Source organism: Megachile rotundata, chromosome 6 (assembly GCF_050947335.1).
Source record: "Megachile rotundata isolate GNS110a chromosome 6, iyMegRotu1, whole genome shotgun sequence".
NCBI lineage: Eukaryota > Metazoa > Arthropoda > Insecta > Hymenoptera > Megachilidae > Megachile > Megachile rotundata.
The window spans coordinates 734,269-753,425 of record NC_134988.1 but is presented as its reverse complement, the minus strand read 5'-3'; positions in this window follow the sequence as shown (position 1 = coordinate 753,425).

The following is a 19,157-nucleotide window of genomic DNA, read 5'->3' as shown; positions in this document are numbered from 1 at the left end:
GATTTTGAATGTATGATTGTGATTGTATGATTGTGATTGTATGATTGTGATTGTATGATTGTGATTGTATGATTGTGATAGTATGATTGTGATTGTATGATTGTGATTGTATGATTGTAATTGTATGATTGTAATTGTATGATTGTGATTGTATGATTGAGATTGTATGATTGAGATTGTATGAATGTGATTGTATGCTTGCGATTGTATGATTGCGATTGTATGATTGTGATTGTATGATAGTGATTGTATGATTGTGATTGTATGATTGTGATTGCATGATTGTGATTGTATGATTGTGATTGCATGATTTTGAATGTATGATTGTGATTGTATGATTGTGGTTGTATGATTGTAATTGTATGATTGTAATTGTATGATTGTGATTGTATGATTGAGATTGTATGATTGAGATTGTATGAATGTGATTGTATGCTTCCGATTGTATGATTGTGATTGTATGATTGTGATTGTATGATAGTGATTGTATGATTGTGATTGTATGATTGTGATTGTATGATTGTGATTGTATGATTGTGATTGTATGATTGTGATTGTATGATTGTGATTGTATGATTGTGATTGTATGATTGTGATTGTATGATTGTGATTGTATGATTGTGATTGCATGATTGTGATTGTATGATTGTGATTGCATGATTTTGAATGTATGATTGTGATTGTATGATTGTGATTGCATGATTGTGATTGTATGGTTGTGATTGCATGATTTTGAATGTATGATTGTGATTGTATGATTGTGATTGTATGATTGTGATTGTATGATTGTGATAGTATGATTGTGATTGTATGATTGTGATTGCATGATTGTGATTGTATGATTGTGATTGCATGATTTGGAATGTATGATTGTGATTGTATGATTGTGATTGCATGATTGTGATTGTATGGTTGTGATTGCATGATTTTGAATGTATGATTGTGATAGTATGATTGCGATTGTATGATTGCGATTGTATGATTGCGATTGTATGATTGTGATTGCATGATTTTGAATGTATGATTGTGATTGTATGATTGTGATTGCATGATTGTGATTGTATGGTTGTGATTGCATGATTTTGAATGTATGATTGTGATAGTATGATTGTGATTGTATGATTGTGATTGTATGATTGTAATTGTATGATTGTGATTGTATGATTGCGATTGTATGATTGTGGTTGTATGATTGTAATTGTATGATTGTGATTGTATGATTGTATTTGGGAGATTGTATTTGGGAGATTGTAATCGTATGACTGCGATTGTATGATTGCGATTGTATGATTGCGATTGTATGAATTCGATTGTATGATTGTGATTGTATGATTGTGATTGTATGATTGTGATTGTATGATTGTGATTGTATGATTGTGATTGTATGATTGTGATTGTATGATTGTGATTGTATGATTGTGATTGCATGATTGTGATTGTATGATTGTGATTGCATGATTTTGAATGTATGATTGTGATTGTATGATTGTGATTGCATGATTGTGATTGTATGGTTGTGATTGCATGATTTTGAATGTATGATTGTGATTGCATGATTGTGATTGTATGATTGTGATTGTATGATTGTGATTGTATGATTGTATTTGGGAGATTGTATTTGGGAGATTGTATTTGGGAGATTGCAATTGTATGATTGCGAATGTATGATTGTGATTGTATGATTGCGATTGTATGATTGTGATTGTATGATTTTGAATGTATGATTGTGATTGTATGATTGCGATTGTATGATTGTGATTGTATGATTGTGATTGTATGATTGTGATAGTATGATTGTGATTGTATGATTGTGATTGTATGATTGTAATTGTATGATTGTAATTGTATGATTGTGATTGTATGATTGAGATTGTATGATTGAGATTGTATGAATGTGATTGTATGCTTGCGATTGTATGATTGCGATTGTATGATTGTGATTGCATGATAGTGATTGTATGATTGTGATTGTATGATTGTGATTGCATGATTGTGATTGTATGATTGTGATTGCATGATTTTGAATGTATGATTGTGATTGTATGATTGTGGTTGTATGATTGTAATTGTATGATTGTAATTGTATGATTGTGATTGTATGATTGAGATTGTATGATTGAGATTGTATGAATGTGATTGTATGCTTCCGATTGTATGATTGTGATTGTATGATTGTGATTGTATGATAGTGATTGTATGATTGTGATTGTATGATTGTGATTGTATGATTGTGATTGTATGATTGTGATTGTATGATTGTGATTGTATGATTGTGATTGTATGATTGTGATTGTATGATTGTGATTGTATGATTGTGATTGTATGATTGTGATTGTATGATTGTGATTGCATGATTGTGATTGTATGATTGTGATTGCATGATTTGGAATGTATGATTGTGATTGTATGATTGTGATTGCATGATTGTGATTGTATGGTTGTGATTGCATGATTTTGAATGTATGATTGTGATTGTATGATTGTGGTTGTATGATTGTAATTGTATGATTGTAATTGTATGATTGTGATTGTATGATTGTATTTGGGAGATTGTATTTGGGAGATTGTAATCGTATGACTGCGATTGTATGATTGCGATTGTATGATTGCGATTGTATGAATTCGATTGTATGATTGTGATTGTATGATTGTGATTGTATGATTGTGATTGTATGATTGTGATTGTATGATTGTGATAGTATGATTGTGATTGTATGATTGTGATTGCATGATTTTGAATGTATGATTGTGATTGTATGATTGTGATTGCATGATTGTGATTGTATGGTTGTGATTGCATGATTTTGAATGTATGATTGTGATTGTATGATTGTGATTGTATGATTGTGATTGTATGATTGTGATAGTATGATTGTGATTGTATGATTGTGATTGCATGATTGTGATTGTATGATTGTGATTGCATGATTTGGAATGTATGATTGTGATTGTATGATTGTGATTGCATGATTGTGATTGTATGGTTGTGATTGCATGATTTTGAATGTATGATTGTGATAGTATGATTGCGATTGTATGATTGCGATTGTATGATTGCGATTGTATGATTGTGATTGCATGATTTTGAATGTATGATTGTGATTGTATGATTGTGATTGCATGATTGTGATTGTATGGTTGTGATTGCATGATTTTGAATGTATGATTGTGATTGTATGATTGTGATTGTATGATTGTGATTGTATGATTGTGATAGTATGATTGTGATTGTATGATTGTGATTGTATGATTGTGATTCTATGATTGTGATTGCATGATTGTGATTGTATGATTGTGATTGCATGATTTTGAATGTCTGATTGTGATTGTATGATTGTGATTGCATGATTGTGATTGTATGGTTGTGATTGCATGATTTTGAATGTATGATTGTGATTGTATGATTGTGATTGTATGATTGTGATTGTATGATTGTGATTGTATGATTGTGATTGTATGATTGTGATTGTATGATTGTGATTGTATGATTGTGATTGTATGATTGTATTTGGGAGATTGTATTTGGGAGATTGTAATTGTATGATTGCGATTGCATGATTGCGATTGTATGATTGCGATTGTATGATTGCGATTGTATGAATTCGATTGTATGATTGTGATTGTATGATTGTGATTGTATGATTGTGATTGTATGATTGCGATTGTATGATTGTGATTGTATGATTGCGATTGTATGAATTCGATTGTATGGTTGCGATTGTATGATTGTGATTGTATGATTGTGATTGTATGATAGTGATTGTATGATTGTGATTGTATGATTGTAATTGTATGATTGTAATTGTATGATTGTGATTGTATGATTGAGATTGTATGATTGAGATTGTATGAATGTGATTGTATGCTTGCGATTGTATGATTGTGATTGTATGATTGTGATTGTATGATTGTGATTGTATGATTGTGATTGCATGATTTTGAATGTATGATTGTGATTGTATGATTGTGATTGTATGATTGAGATTGTATGATTGAGATTGTATGAATGTGATTGTATGCTTGCGATTGTATGATTGTGATTGTATAATTGTGATTGTATGATAGTGATTGTATGATTGTGATTGTATGATTGTGATTGTATGATTGTGATTGTATGATTGTGATTGTATGATTGTGATTGTATGATTGTGATTGTATGATTGTGATTGTATGATTGTGATTGTATGATTGTGATTGCATGATTGTGATTGTATGATTGTGATTGCATGATTTTGAATGTATGATTGTGATTGTATGATTGTCATTGCATGATTGTGATTGTATGATTGTGATTGCATGATTTTGAATGTATGATTGTGATTGTATGATTGTGGTTGTATGATTGTAATTGTATGATTGTAATTGCATGATTTTGAATGTATGATTGTGATTGTATGATTGTGATTGCATGATTGTGATTGTATGGTTGTGATTGCATGATTTTGAATGTATGATTGTGATTGTATGATTGTGATTGTATGATTGTGATTGTATGATTGTGATAGTATGATTGTGATAGTATCATTGTGATTGTATGATTGTGATTGTATGATTGTGATTGTATGATTGTGATTGTATGATTGTATTTGGGAGATTGTATTTGGGAGATTGTAATCGTATGACTGCGATTGTATGATTGCGATTGTATGAATTCGATTGTATGATTGTGATTGTATGATTGTGATTGTATGATTGTGATTGTATGATTGCGATTGTATGATTGTGATTGTATGATTGCGATTGTATGAATTCGATTGTATGATTGCGATTGTATGATTGTGATTGCATGATTTTGAATGTATGATTGTGATTGTATGATTGTGGTTGTATGATTGTAATTGTATGATTGTAATTGTATGATTGTGATTGTATGATTGAGATTGTATGATTGAGATTGTATGAATGTGATTGTATGCTTGCGATTGTATGATTGTGATTGTATGATTGTGATTGTATGATAGTGATTGTATGATTGTGATTGTATGATTGTGATTGTATGATTGTGATTGTATGATTGTGATTGTATGATTGTGATTGTATGATTGTGATTGTATGATTGTGATTGTATGATTGTGATTGCATGATTGTGATTGTATGATTGTGATTGCATGATTTTGAATCTATGATTGTGATTGTATGATTGTGATTGCATGATTGTGATTGTATGGTTGTGATTGCATGATTTTGAATGTATGATTGTGATTGTATGATTGTGATTGTATGATTGTGATTGTATGATTGTGATAGTATGATTGTGATTGTATGATTGTGATTGTATGATTGTGATTGTATGCTTGTGATTGTATGATTGTTTTTGGGAGATTGTATTTGGGAGATTGTAATTGTATGATTGCGATTGTATGATTGTGATTGCATGATTGCGATTGTATGAATTCGATTGTATGATTGTGATTGTATGATTGTGATTGTATGATTGTGATTGTATGATTGCGATTGTATGATTGTGATTGTATGATTGCGATTGTATGAATTCGATTGTATGATTGCGATTGTATGATTGTGATTGTATGATTGTGATTGTATGATAGTGATTGTATGATTGTGATTGTATGATTGTAATTATATGATTGTAATTGTATGATTGTGATTGTATGATTGAGATTGTATGATTGAGATTGTATGAATGTGATTGTATGCTTGCGATTGTATGATTGTGATTGTATGATTGTGATTGTATGATAGTGATTGTATGATTGTGATTGTATGATTGTGATTGTATGATTGTGATTGTATGATTGTGATTGTATGATTGTGATTGTATGATTGTGATTGTATGATTGTGATTGTATGATTGTGATTGTATGATTGTGATTGCATGATTGTGATTGTATGATTGTGATTGCATGATTTTGAATGTATGATTGTGATTGTATGATTGTGATTGCATGATTGTGATTGTATGGTTGTGATTGCATGATTTTGAATGTATGATTGTGATTGTATGATTGTGATTGTATGATTGTGATTGTATGATTGTGATAGTATGATTGTGATTGTATGATTGTGATTGTATGATTGTGATTGTATGATTGTGATTGTATGATTGTATTTGGGAGATTGTATTTGGGAGATTGTAATCGTATGATTGCGATTGTATGATTGCGATTGTATGATTGCGATTGTATGAATTCGATTGTATGATTGTGATTGTATGATTGTGATTGTATGATTGCGATTGTATGATTGTGATTGTATGATTGCGATTGTATGAATTCGATTGTATGATTGCGATTGTATGATTGTGATTGTATGATTGTGATTGTATGATAGTGATTGTATGATTGTGATTGTATGATTGTAATTGTATGATTGTAATTGTATGATTGTGATTGTATGATTGAGATTGTATGATTGAGATTGTATGAATGTGATTGTATGCTTGCGATTGTATGATTGTGATTGTATGATTGTGATTGTATGATAGTGATTGTATGATTGTGATTGTATGATTGCGATTGTATGATTGTGATTGTATGATTGTGATTCTATGATTGTGATTCTATGATTGTGATTGTATGATTGTGATTGTATGATTGTGATTGTATGATTGTGATTGTATGATTTTGAATGTATGATTGTGATAGTATGATTGCGATTGTATGATTGCGATTGTATGATTGCGATTGTATGATTGTGATTGCATGATTGTGAATGTATGATTGTGATTGTATGATTGTGATTGCATGATTGTGATTGTATGGTTGTGATTGCATGATTTTGAATGTATGATTGTGATTGTATGATTGTGATTGTATGATTGTGATTTTATGATTGTGATAGTATGATTGTGATTGTATGATTGTGATTGTATGATTGTGATTCTATGATTGTGATTGCATGATTGTGATTGTATGATTGTGATTGCATGATTTTGAATGTCTGATTGTGATTGTATGATTGTGATTGCATGATTGTGATTGTATGGTTGTGATTGCATGATTTTGAATGTATGATTGTGATTGTATGATTGTGATTGTATGATTGTGATTGTATGATTGTGATTGTATGATTGTGATAGTACGATTGTGAGTGTATGATTGTGATTGTATGATTGTGATTGTATGATTGTGATTGTATGATTGTATTTGGGAGATTGTATTTGGGAGATTGTAATTGTATGATTGCGATTGTATGATTGCGATTGTATGATTGCGATTGTATGATTGCGATTGTATGATTGCGATTGTATGAATTCGATTGTATGATTGTGATTGTATGATTGTGATTGTATGATTGTGATTGTATGATTGCGATTGTATGATTGTGATTGTATGATTGCGATTGTATGAATTCGATTGTATGATTGCGATTGTATGATTGTGATTGTATGATTGTGATTGTATGATAGTGATTGTATGATTGTGATTGTATGATTGTAATTGTATGATTGTAATTGTATGATTGTGATTGTATGATTGAGATTGTATGATTGAGATTGTATGAATGTGATTGTATGCTTGCGATTGTATGATTGTGATTGTATGATTGTGATTGTATGATTGTGATTGTATGATTGTGATTGTATGATTTTGAATGTATGATTGTGATTGTATGATTGTGATTGTATGATTGAGATTGTATGATTGAGATTGTATGAATGTGATTGTATGCTTGCGATTGTATGATTGTGATTGTATGATTGTGATTGTATGATAGTGATTGTATGATTGTGATTGTATGATTGTGATTGTATGATTGTGATTGTATGATTGTGATTGTATGATTGTGATTGTATGATTGTGATTGTATGATTGTGATTGTATGATTGTGATTGTATGATTGTGATTGCATGATTGTGATTGTATGATTGTGATTGCATGATTTTGAATGTATGATTGTGATTGTATGATTGTCATTGCATGATTGTGATTGTATGATTGTGATTGCATGATTTTGAATGTATGATTGTGATTGTATGATTGTGGTTGTATGATTGTAATTGTATGATTGTAATTGCATGATTTTGAATGTATGATTGTGATTGTATGATTGTGATTGCATGATTGTGATTGTATGGTTGTGATTGCATGATTTTGAATGTATGATTGTGATTGTATGATTGTGATTGTATGATTGTGATTGTATGATTGTGATAGTATGATTGTGATTGTATGATTGTGATTGTATGATTGTGATTGTATGATTGTGATTGTATGATTGTATTTGGGAGATTGTATTTGGGAGATTGTAATCGTATGACTGCGATTGTATGATTGCGATTGTATGATTGCGATTGTATGAATTCGATTGTATGATTGTGATTGTATGATTGTGATTGTATGATTGTGATTGTATGATTGCGATTGTATGATTGTGATTGTATGATTGCGATTGTATGAATTCGATTGTATGATTGCGATTGTATGATTGTGATTGTATGATTGTGATTGCATGATTTTGAATGTATGATTGTGATTGTATGATTGTGGTTGTATGATTGTAATTGTATGATTGTAATTGTATGATTGTGATTGTATGATTGAGATTGTATGATTGAGATTGTATGAATGTGATTGTATGCTTGCGATTGTATGATTGTGATTGTATGATTGTGATTGTATGATTGTGATTGTATGATAGTGATTGTATGATTGTGATTGTATGATTGTGATTGTATGATTGTGATTGTATGATTGTGATTGTATGATTGTGATTGTATGATTGTGATTGTATGATTGTGATTGTATGATTGTGATTGTATGATTGTGATTGTATGATTGTGATTGCATGATTGTGATTGTATGATTGTGATTGCATGATTTTGAATCTATGATTGTGATTGTATGATTGTGATTGCATGATTGTGATTGTATGGTTGTGATTGCATGATTTTGAATGTATGATTGTGATTGTATGATTGTGATTGTATGATTGTGATTGTATGATTGTGATAGTATGATTGTGATTGTATGATTGTGATTGTATGATTGTGATTGTATGATTGTGATTGTATGATTGTATTTGGGAGATTGTATTTGGGAGATTGTAATTGTATGATTGCGATTGTATGATTGCGATTGTATGATTGCGATTGTATGATTGCGATTGTATGATTGCGATTGTATGAATTCGATTGTATGATTGTGATTGTATGATTGTGATTGTATGATTGTGATTGTATGATTGTGATTGTATGATTGCGATTGTATGATTGTGATTGTATGATTGCGATTGTATGAATTCGATTGTATGATTGCGATTGTATGATTGTGATTGTATGATTGTGATTGTATGATAGTGATTGTATGATTGTGATTGTATGATTGTGATTGTATGATTGTGATTGTATGATTGTGATTGTATGATTGTGATTGTATGATTGTGATTGCATGATTGTGATTGTATGATTGTGATTGCATGATTTTGAATCTATGATTGTGATTGTATGATTGTGATTGCATGATTGTGATTGTATGGTTGTGATTGCATGATTTTGAATGTATGATTGTGATTTTATGATTGTGATTGTATGATTGTGATTGTATGATTGTGATAGTATGATTGTGATTGTATGATTGTGATTGTATGATTGTGATTGTATGATTGTGATTGTATGATTGTTTTTGGGAGATTGTATTTGGGAGATTGTAATTGTATGATTGCGATTGTATGATTGTGATTGCATGATTGCGATTGTATGAATTCGATTGTATGATTGTGATTGTATGATTGTGATTGTATGATTGCGATTGTATGATTGTGATTGTATGATTGCGATTGTATGAATTCGATTGTATGATTGCGATTGTATGATTGTGATTGTATGATTGTGATTGTATGATAGTGATTGTATGATTGTGATTGTATGATTGTAATTATATGATTGTAATTGTATGATTGTGTTTGTATGATTGAGATTGTATGATTGAGATTGTATGAATGTGATTGTATGCTTGCGATTGTATGATTGTGATTGTATGATTGTGATTGTATGATAGTGATTGTATAATTGTGATTGTATGATTGTGATTGTATGATTGTGATTGTATGATTGTGATTGTATGATTGTGATTGTATGATTGTGATTGTATGATTGTGATTGTATGATTGTGATTGTATGATTGTGATTGTATGATTGTGATTGTATGATTGTGATTGTATGATTGTGATTGCATGATTGTGATTGTATGATTGTGATTGCATGATTTTGAATGTATGATTGTGATTGTATGATTGTGATTGCATGATTGTGATTGTATGGTTGTGATTGCATGATTTTGAATGTATGATTGTGATTGTATGATTGTGATTGTATGATTGTGATTGTATGATTGTGATTGTATGATTGTGATAGTATGATTGTGATTGTATGATTGTGATTGTATGATTGTGATTGTATGATTGTGATTGTATGATTGTATTTGGGAGATTGTATTTGGGAGATTGTAATTGTATGATTGCGATTGTATGATTGCGATTGTATGAATTCGATTGTATGATTGTGATTGTATGATTGTGATTGTATGATTGTGATTGTATGATTGTGATTGTATGATTGTGATTGTATGATTGCGATTGTATGATTGTGATTGTATGATTGCGATTGTATGAATTCGATTGTATGATTGCGATTGTATGATTGTGATTGTATGATTGTGATTGTATGATTGTGATTGTATGATTGAGATTGTATGATTGAGATTGTATGAATGTGATTGTATGCTTGCGATTGTATGATTGTGATTGTATGATTGTGATTGTATGATTGTGATTGTATGATTGTGATTGTATGATTGTGATTGCATGATTGTGATTGTATGATTGTGATTGCATGATTTTGAATGTATGATTGTGATTGTATGATTGTGATTGTATGATTGTAATTGTATGATTGTAATTGTATGATTGTGATTGTATGATTGAGATTGTATGATTGAGATTGTATGAATGTGATTGTATGCTTGCGATTGTATGATTGTGATTGTATGATTGTGATTGTATGATAGTGATTGTATGATTGTGATTGTATGATTGTGATTGTATGATTGTGATTGTATGATTGTGATTGTATGATTGTGATTGTATGATTGTGATTGTATGATTGTGATTGTATGATTGTGATTGTATGATTGTGATTGCATGATTGTGATTGTATGATTGTGATTGCATGATTTTGAATGTATGATTGTGATTGTATGATTGTGATTGCATGATTGTGATTGTATGGTTGTGATTGCATGATTTTGAATGTATGATTGTGATTGTATGATTGTGATTGTATGATTGTGATTGTATGATTGTGATAGTATGATTGTGATTGTATGATTGTGATTGTATGATTGTGATTGTATGATTGTATTTGGGAGATTGTATTTGGGAGATTGTAATCGTATGATTGCGATTGTATGATTGCGATTGTATGATTGCGATTGTATGAATTCGATTGTATGATTGTGATTGTATGATTGTGATTGTATGATTGTGATTGTATGATTGCGATTGTATGATTGTGATTGTATGATTGCGATTGTATGAATTCGATTGTATGATTGCGATTGTATGATTGTGATTGTATGATTGTGATTGTATGATAGTGATTGTATGATTGTGATTGTATGATTGTAATTGTATGATTGTAATTGGATGATTGTGATTGTATGATTGAGATTGTATGATTGAGATTGTATGAATGTGATTGTATGCTTGCGATTGTATGATTGTGATTGTATGATTGTGATTGTATGATAGTGATTGTATGATTGTGATTGTATGATTGCGATTGTATGATTGTGATTGTATGATTGTGATTCTATGATTGTGATTCTATGATTGTGATTGTATGATTGTGATTGTATGATTGTGATTGTATGATTGTGATTGCATGATTTTGAATGTATGATTGTGATCGTATGATTGTGATTGCATGATTGTGATTGTACGGTTGTGATTGCATGATTTTGAATGTATGATTGTGATTGTATGATTGTGATTGTATGATTGTGATTGTATGATTGAGATTGTATGATTGAGATTGTATGAATGTGATTGTATGCTTTCGATTGTATGATTGTGATTGTATGATTGTGATTGTATGATAGTGATTGTATGATTGTGATTGTATGATTGCGATTGTATGATTGTGATTGTATGATTGTGATTCTATGATTGTGATTCTATGATTGTGATTGTATGATTGTGATTGTATGATTGTGATTGTATGATTGTGATTGTATGATTGTGATTGCATGATTTTGAATGTATGATTGTGATTGTATGATTGTGATTGCATGATTGTGATTGTATGGTCGTGATTGCATGATGTTGAATGTATGATTGTGATTGTATGATTGTGATTGTATGATTGTGATTGTATGATTGTGATTGTATGATTGTGATTGTATGATTGTGATAGTGTGATTGTGATTGTATGATTGTGATTGTATGATTGTGATTGTATGATTGTGATTGTATGATTGTATTTGGGAGATTGTATTTGGGAGATTGTAATTGTATGATTGCGATTGTATGATTGTGATTGTATGATTGTGATGTATGATTGTAATTGTATGATTATGATTGTATGATTGTGATTGTATGATTGTGATTGTATGATTGTGATTGTATGATTGTGATTGTATGATTGTGATTGTATGATTGTGATTGTATGATTGTGATTGTATGTTTGTGATTGTATGATTGTGATTGTATGATTGTGATTGCATAATTTTGAATGTATGATTGTGATTGCATGATTGTGATTGTATGATTGTGGTTGTATGATTGTGATTGTATGATTGTATTTGGGAGATTGTATTTGGGAGATTGTATTTGGGAGATTGTATTTGGGAGATTGTAATTGTATGATTGCGATTGTATGATTGTGATTGTATGATTGCGATTGTATGATTGTGATTGTATGATTGCGATTGTATGAATTCGATTGTATGATTGCGATTGTATGATTGTGATTGTATGATTGTGATTGTATGATAGTGATTGTATGATTGTGATTGTATGATTGTAATTGTATGATTGTAATTGTATGATTGTGATTGTATGATTGAGATTGTATGATTGAGATTGTATGAATGTGATTGTATGCTTGCGATTGTATGATTGTGATTGTATGATTGTGATTGTATGATAGTGATTGTATGATTGTGATTGTATGATTGTGATTGTATGATTGCGATTGTATGATTGTGATTGTATGATTGTGATTGTACGATTGTGATTGTATGATTGTGATTGTATGATTGTGATTGCATGATTGTGATTGTATGATTGTGATTGCATGATTTTGAATGTATGATTGTGATTGTATGATTGTGATTGCATGATTGTGATTGTATGGTTGTGATTGCATGATTTTGAATGTATGATTGTGATTGTATGATTGTGATTGTATGATTGTGATTGCATGATTGTGATAGTATGATTGTGATTGTATGATTGTGATTGTATGATTGTGATTGTATGATTGTTATTGTATGATTGTATTTGGGAGATTGTATTTGGGAGATTGTAATTGTATGATTGCGATTGTATGATTGTGATTGTATGATTGTGATGTATGATTGTAATTGTATGATTATGATTGTATGATTGTGATTGTATGATTATGATTGTATGATTGTGATTGTATGATTGCGATTGTATGATTGTGATTGTATGATTATGATTGTATTTTTGTGATTGCATGATTGTGATTGTATGATTGTGATCGTATGATTGTGATTGTATGATTGTGATTGCATGATTTTGAATGTATGATTGTGATTGTATGATTGTGATTGTATGATTGTGATTGTATGATTGTGATTGTATGATTGTGATTGTATGATTGTGATTGTATGATTGTGATTGTATGATTGTGATTGTATGATTGTGATTGTATGATTGTGATTGCATGATTGTGATTGTATGATTGTGATTGCATGATTTTGAATGTATGATTGTGATTGTATGATTGTCATTGCATGATTGTGATTGTATGATTGTGATTGCATGATTTTGAATGTATGCTTGTGATTGTATGATTGTGGTTGTATGATTGTAATTGTATGATTGTAATTGTATGATTGTGATTGTATGATTGAGATTGTATGATTGAGATTGTATGAATGTGATTGTATGCTTGCTATTGTATGATTGTGATTGTATGATTGTGATTGTATGATAGTGATTGTATGATTGTGATTGTATGATTGTGATTGTATGATTGTGATTGTATGATTGTGATTGTATGATTGTGATTGTATGATTGCGATTGTATGATTGTGATTGTATGATTGCGATTGTATGAATTCGATTGTATGATTGCGATTGTATGATTGTGATTGTATGATTGTGATTGTATGATAGTGATTGTATGATTGTGATTGTATGATTGTAATTGTATGATTGTAATTGTATGATTGTGATTGTATGATTGAGATTGTATGATTGAGATTGTATGAATGTGATTGTATGCTTGCGATTGTATGATTGTGATTGTATGATTGTGATTGTATGATAGTGATTGTATGATTGTGATTGTATGATTGCGATTGTATGATTGTGATTGTATGATTGTGATTCTATGATTGTGATTCTATGATTGTGATTGTATGATTGTGATTGTATGATTGTGATTGTATGATTTTGAATGTATGATTGTGATAGTATGATTGCGATTGTATGATTGCGATTGTATGATTGCGATTGTATGATTGTGATTGCATGATTTTGAATGTATGATTGTGATTGTATGATTGTGATTGCATGATTGTGATTGTATGGTTGTGATTGCATGATTTTGAATGTATGATTGTGATTGTATGATTGTGATTGTATGATTGTGATTGTATGATTGTGATAGTATGATTGTGATTGTATGATTGTGATTGTATGATTGTGATTGTATGATTGTGATTCTATGATTGTGATTGCATGATTGTGATTGTATGATTGTGATTGCATGATTTTGAATGTCTGATTGTGATTGTATGATTGTGATTGCATGATTGTGATTGTATGGTTGTGATTGCATGATTTTGAATGTATGATTGTGATTGTATGATTGTGATTGTATGATTGTGATTGTATGATTGTGATTGTATGATTGTGATAGTATGATTGTGATTGTATGATTGTGATTGTATGATTGTGATTGTATGATTGTGATTGTATGATTGTATTTGGGAGATTGTATTTGGGAGAATGTAATTGTATGATTGCGATTGTATGATTGCGATTGTATGATTGCGATTGTATGATTGCGATTGTATGATTGCGATTGTATGATTGCGATTGTATGAATTCGATTGTATGATTGTGATTGTATGATTGTGATTGTATGATTGTGATTGTATGATTGCGATTGTATGATTGTGATTGTATGATTGCGATTGTATGAATTCGATTGTATGATTGCGATTGTATGATTGTGATTGTATGATTGTGATTGTATGATAGTGATTGTATGATTGTGATTGTATGATTGTAATTGTATGATTGTAATTGTATGATTGTGATTGTATGATTGAGATTGTATGATTGAGATTGTATGAATGTGATTGTATGCTTGCGATTGTTTGATTGTGATTGTATGATTGTGATTGTATGATTGTGATTGTATGATTGTGATTGCATGATTTTGAATGTATGATTGTGATTGTATGATTGTGATTGTATGATTGAGATTGTATGATTGAGATTGTATGAATGTGATTGTATGCTTGCGATTGTATGATTGTGATTGTATGATTGTGATTGTATGATAGTGATTGTATGATTGTGATTGTATGATTGTGATTGTATGATTGTGATTGTATGATTGTGATTGTATGATTGTGATTGTATGATTGTGATGGTATGATTGTGATTGTATGATTGTGGTTGTATGATTGTAATTGTATGATTGTAATTGCATGATTTTGAATGTATGATTGTGATTGTATGATTGTGATTGCATGATTGTGATTGTATGGTTGTGATTGCATGATTTTGAATATATGATTGTGATTGTATGATTGTGATTGTATGATTGTGATTGTATGATTGTGATAGTATGATTGTGATTGTATGATTGTGATTGTATGATTGTGATTGTATGATTGTATTTGGGAGATTGTATTTGGGAGATTGTAATCGTATGACTGCGATTGTATGATTGCGATTGTATGATTGCGATTGTATGAATTCGATTGTATGATTGTGATTGTATGATTGTGATTGTATGATTGTGATTGTATGATTGCGATTGTATGATTGTGATTGTATGATTGCGATTGTATGAATTCGATTGTATGATTGCGATTGTATGATTGTGATTGTATGATTGTGATTGCATGATTTTGAATGTATGATTGTGATTGTATGATTGTGGTTGTATGATTGTAATTGTATGATTGTAATTGTATGATTGTGATTGTATGATTGAGATTGTATGATTGAGATTGTATGAATGTGATTGTATGCTTGCGATTGTATGATTGTGATTGTATGATTGTGATTGTATGATAGTGATTGTATGATTGTGATTGTATGATTGTGATTGTATGATTGTGATTGTATGATTGTGATTGTATGATTGTGATTGTATGATTGTGATTGTATGATTGTGATTGTATGATTGTGATTGCATGATTGTGATTGTATGATTGTGATTGCATGATTTTGAATTTATGATTGTGATTGTATGATTGTGATTGCATGATTGTGATTGTATGGTTGTGATTGCATGATTTTGAATGTATGATTGTGATTGTATGATTGTGATTGTATGATTGTGATTGTATGATTGTGATAGTATGATTGTGATTGTATGATTGTGATTGTATGATTGTGATTGTATGATTGTGATTGTATGATTGTTTTTGGGAGATTGTAATTGTATGATTGTGATTGTATGATTGTGATTGTATGATTGCGATTGTATGATTGTGATTGTATGATTGCGATTGTATGAATTCGATTGTATGATTGCGATTGTATGATTGTGATTGTATGATTGTGATTGTATGATAGTGATTGTATGATTGTGATTGTATGATTGTAATTATATGATTGTAATTGTATGATTGTGATTGTATGATTGAGATTGTATGACTGAGATTGTATGAATGTGATTGTATGCTTGCGATTGTATGATTGTGATTGTATGATTGTGATTGTATGATAGTGATTGTATGATTGTGATTGTATGATTGTGATTGTATGATTGTGATTGTATGATTGTGATTGTATGATTGTGATTGTATGATTGTGATTGTATGATTGTGATTGTATGATTGTGATTGTATGGTTGTGATTGTATGATTGTGATTGTATGATTGTGATTGTATGATTGTGATTGCATGATTGTGATTGTATGATTGTGATTGCATGATTTTGAATGTATGATTGTGATTGTATGATTGTGATTGCATGATTGTGATTGTATGGTTGTGATTGCATGATTTTGAATGTATGATTGTGATTGTATGATTGTGATTGTATGATTGTGATTGTATGATTGTGATTGTATGATTGTGATAGTATGATTGTGATTGTATGATTGTGATTGTATGATTGTGATTGTATGATTGTGATTGTATGATTGTATTTGGGAGATTGTATTTGGGAGATTGTAATTGTATGATTGCGATTGTATGATTGCGATTGTATGAATTCGATTGTATGATTGTGATTGTATGATTGTGATTGTATGATTGTGATTGTATGATTGTGATTGTATGATTGCGATTGTATGAATTCGATTGTATGATTGCGATTGTATGATTGTGATTGTATGATTGTGATTGTATGATAGTGATTGTATGATTGTGATTGTATGATTGTAATTGCATGATTGTAATTGTATGATTGTGATTGTATGATTGAGATTGTATGATTGAGATTGTATGAATGTGATTGTATGCTTGCGATTGTATGATTGTGATTGTATGATTGTGATTGTATGATTGTGATTGTATGATTGTGATTGCATGATTGTGATTGTATGATTGTGATTGCATGATTTTGAATGTATGATTGTGATTGTATGATTGTGATTGTATGATTGTAATTGTATGATTGTAATTGTATGATTGTGATTGTATGATTGAGATTGTATGATTGAGATTGTATGAATGTGATTGTATGCTTGCGATTGTATGATTGTGATTGTATGATTGTGATTGTATGATAGTGATTGTATGATTGTGATTGTATGATTGTGATTGTATGATTGTGATTGTATGATTGTGATTGTATGATTGTGATTGTATGATTGTGATTGTATGATTGTGATTGTATGATTGTGATTGTATGATTGTGATTGCATGATTGTGATTGTATGATTGTGATTGCATGATTTTGAATGTATGATTGTGATTGTATGATTGTGATTGCATGATTGTGATTGTATGGTTGTGATTGCATGATTTTGAATGTATGATTGTGATTGTATGATTGTGATTGTATGATTGTGATTGTATGATTGTGATAGTATGATTGTGATTGTATGATTGTGATTGTATGATTGTGATTGTATGATTGTGATTGTATGATTGTATTTGGGAGATTGTATTTGGGAGATTGTAATCGTATGATTGCGATTGTATGACTGCGATTGTATGATTGTGATTGTATGATTGCGATTGTATGAATTCGATTGTATGATTGCGATTGTATGATTGTGATTGTATGATTGTGATTGTATGATAGTGATTGTATGATTGTGATTGTATGATTGTAATTGTATGATTGTAATTGTATGATTGTGATTGTATGATTGAGATTGTATGATTGAGATTGTATGAATGTGATTGTATGCTTGCGATTGTATGATTGTGATTGTATGATTGTGATTGTATGATAGTGATTGTATGATTGTGATTGTATGATTGCGATTGTATGATTGTGATTGTATGATTGTGATTCTATGATTGTGATTCTATGATTGTGATTGTATGATTGTGATTGTATGATTGTGATTGTATGATTGTGATTGCATGATTTTGAATGTATGATTGTGATCGTATGATTGTGATTGCATGATTGTGATTGTATGGTTGTGATTGCATGATTTTGAATGTATGATTGTGATTGTATGATTGTGATTGTATGATTGTGATTGTATGATTGAGATTGTATGATTGAGATTGTATGAATGTGATTGTATGCTTTCGATTGTATGATTGTGATTGTATGATTGTGATTGTATGATAGTG